This window comes from Geospiza fortis, unplaced genomic scaffold (assembly GCF_000277835.1).
Source record: "Geospiza fortis unplaced genomic scaffold, GeoFor_1.0 scaffold55, whole genome shotgun sequence".
NCBI classification, from domain to species: Eukaryota; Metazoa; Chordata; class Aves; order Passeriformes; family Thraupidae; genus Geospiza; species Geospiza fortis.
Genome location: NW_005054308.1, coordinates 12,400,894 through 12,403,442, shown reverse-complemented (window position 1 = coordinate 12,403,442; position 2,549 = coordinate 12,400,894).

Below are 2,549 nucleotides of genomic sequence, written 5' to 3'. Positions count from 1 at the left end.
CTGCTGTGCAGGGAAATAATTTAAATGTTACCCTGTCATCTGACAAATGGATCAAAAATGAACAGATGAGAGTAGGAGAAACTCAAGAGATGCTGACAACAAAGTGTTCAATTTGAAGTATGTGGCTTTCTCGCTGCAGGGACTCCTGCTCTCCCTCTTTGGTTTTAACCTCAAGAACAAATGACAGCTGCAATGTGGAAGGAAGAAAGGAAAAAAAGCCCCAGTCTGTGTTACTGCAGGGTGGGCAGGACAGGTCGCCATGTTTTGTGCTTGAGATGGTTACACAGCACCACCTGCCTTGGCCAAGGAATGGAAGAAGAGGGTGAGTGGCATAAGGAGGGTTTCCAGTGGAGTTGAAGCCTTATCTCTCTTCACCATCCCTCCATGAAGAACAGCCTGTCTATTATCAGATACTTTTCATACTCTTTAAAGACTGCCATTGAGATAATGATGACTATACTTGGTTTCACTATAGAGTAACCACTGAATTGGACCTACAGAGTAGCTTCTGAGAAAGAAGAGAGATGTCGGAGGACAGGGCAGGGAGGAAAGCTAATCTCCTTATCCATGTGACATGATTCACAAAGCAACAGCTTCCAACTGTTTTGTCCCAGCTTGGGAAAAATGTTTTGGTTCAGCTTGTCAACTGACTTTGTTGGCTTCCTGATCAATGATACCTAGACCAAAAATGGGGAAAAACATTGTGAACACAACCTTATTACAGATAAGAAATATTGCTAGTCTGTTTAGATTTTTCCACAGTTAAGAGTAACTAAAAGTAGGTTTCATTTGAAAGCATTACTTACCTCTGTAATCATGAAGCCTGGAACCCAGCTGTGGTGCCTCCCTGAGGTCATAGGTCCATGCACCCTTTACTTTGTCAGAAATGTAGGTCCGTGCACCCCAGCAGTCTTTTAGAAGAGTACTCCCTGAGGAGCATAATGTCTGCAGCAATCACTGTGAGAGTCCTGAGCTGAGGGAAGGAGTGCAGCCAGCTGCACCCACCCTCCCTTTCTCACTGGTGGGCTGACAGTACACTTCTCAGTGCCTCTGGTTTCATTTTCTGGGGAATGGAGTCCTGCCTGTTCAGACTTTGGATTCCTGTGGCCAGGCTCTGTCTGCAATGGAGCCTTAATTTTAACTGGAAGAAATGGATTTCTGTACTAAAAACTATAAAATTAAGGGCCAGAATACAGGTTGTGCATTACTTACACCTTCAAAGCAGGGATCACATGTACCAACATCTTACGCACATCAGAAGCTTTTAAAGAGCTTTCGAAGAGTTTTCTAAAGATCTTCTCCTTTGGTTGGCTGTTTACTTTTACAGACAAAGCAGCTGAGGCACAAAGCAGTGAGGTTACTTGCCAGAGCAACTCAGCACATCAAAAGCAGTTCCTTAGCCATAGGAGGGAGGAAGTTTCTCTAGGATCAAGGATGCCTGCCCCTCACAGATACCTTTTTTTTTTTTTTGGCCAGAATAGCTTTTAATCAGTAATGTCTATTTGACTAACTGCATTGCAATTCTGGGCTCAGTTTCTCCACAAAGACTGCTAACATCCTTATTTCTTGAGTGCCAGGAGATAGTGTCAAACCTTCCATGGAAGATTAGAAGTTATTAGCAAGTGATTTTTTTTCCTGCTCCTTAAAATTAATTTAAATTATAGAATGACGACATCTTCTTGAAACACTGGTTCAGCCAAGGGGTTTACTGAGTTCTAGTACCAAGCTGTATGTTTGCTGGCTCATTTTTAAAGAAATATGCTTGTAGGTAGATACGTTACATGACTGCAGGCACATTGCGTGTTTTTTTTTCAAATTCCTTTCCCTAGCAGAAGACTCTGTGAATAAGGTTGTGCTTTCCATGAGCTAGCAGTTCAGTCCTGAAGCTCTGGAGTTGGGCCCTGAAGAGTGGTCCCACTCCTGTGACAGCTGGAGATTACTGAGCAGCTTAACAGCAGCTTGTTAGCTACAGAGGGAGCTTTCTCTCTGGTTGTTGCTTCCCACCTCACTCTTTTCTCCTCTGTTGCAGCATCAGGTAATTTCACACCTTCAGGTGGCTTTCCTCAGTGTTAGGGCTGGCAGTTAAAGCACTGAGTTCTTGCAGAAGAATTAGCAGCTCTTGGTTTCAGTGATGGTGGAATAACTTCCACCGCTGGTTTGGTTTAAAAAAAAACCCTAGAAACATTTATTTCAGGCAATCATACAGAAGGTTTATGGCACAGTTAGAAATACACACTTTTACAACATACCTAACTGGTCTTGTGACAGGCTTCATTATTTAGACTCCCTCAGTCATGTTATCTTATTTAATTTCTCTTTTTTGTCTAATTTGCCCTCCCTTACTCCTGTGTGTATACATGTGGATGCAGGTATTGCATTCCCAAGGGTTCAGGGTGGGATGGGGGCTGGTAGTCTGACTGCAGCAGACCTGGATCTGGAAATTTTTCAAAGATTGTTCTTCCCTCCAGGGAGCTGAACCACCGCTACTTTACTCTCCTTGCAGCATAACACATGCCATGCCTAAAACACACGTGCTGATGTGAGTTAAT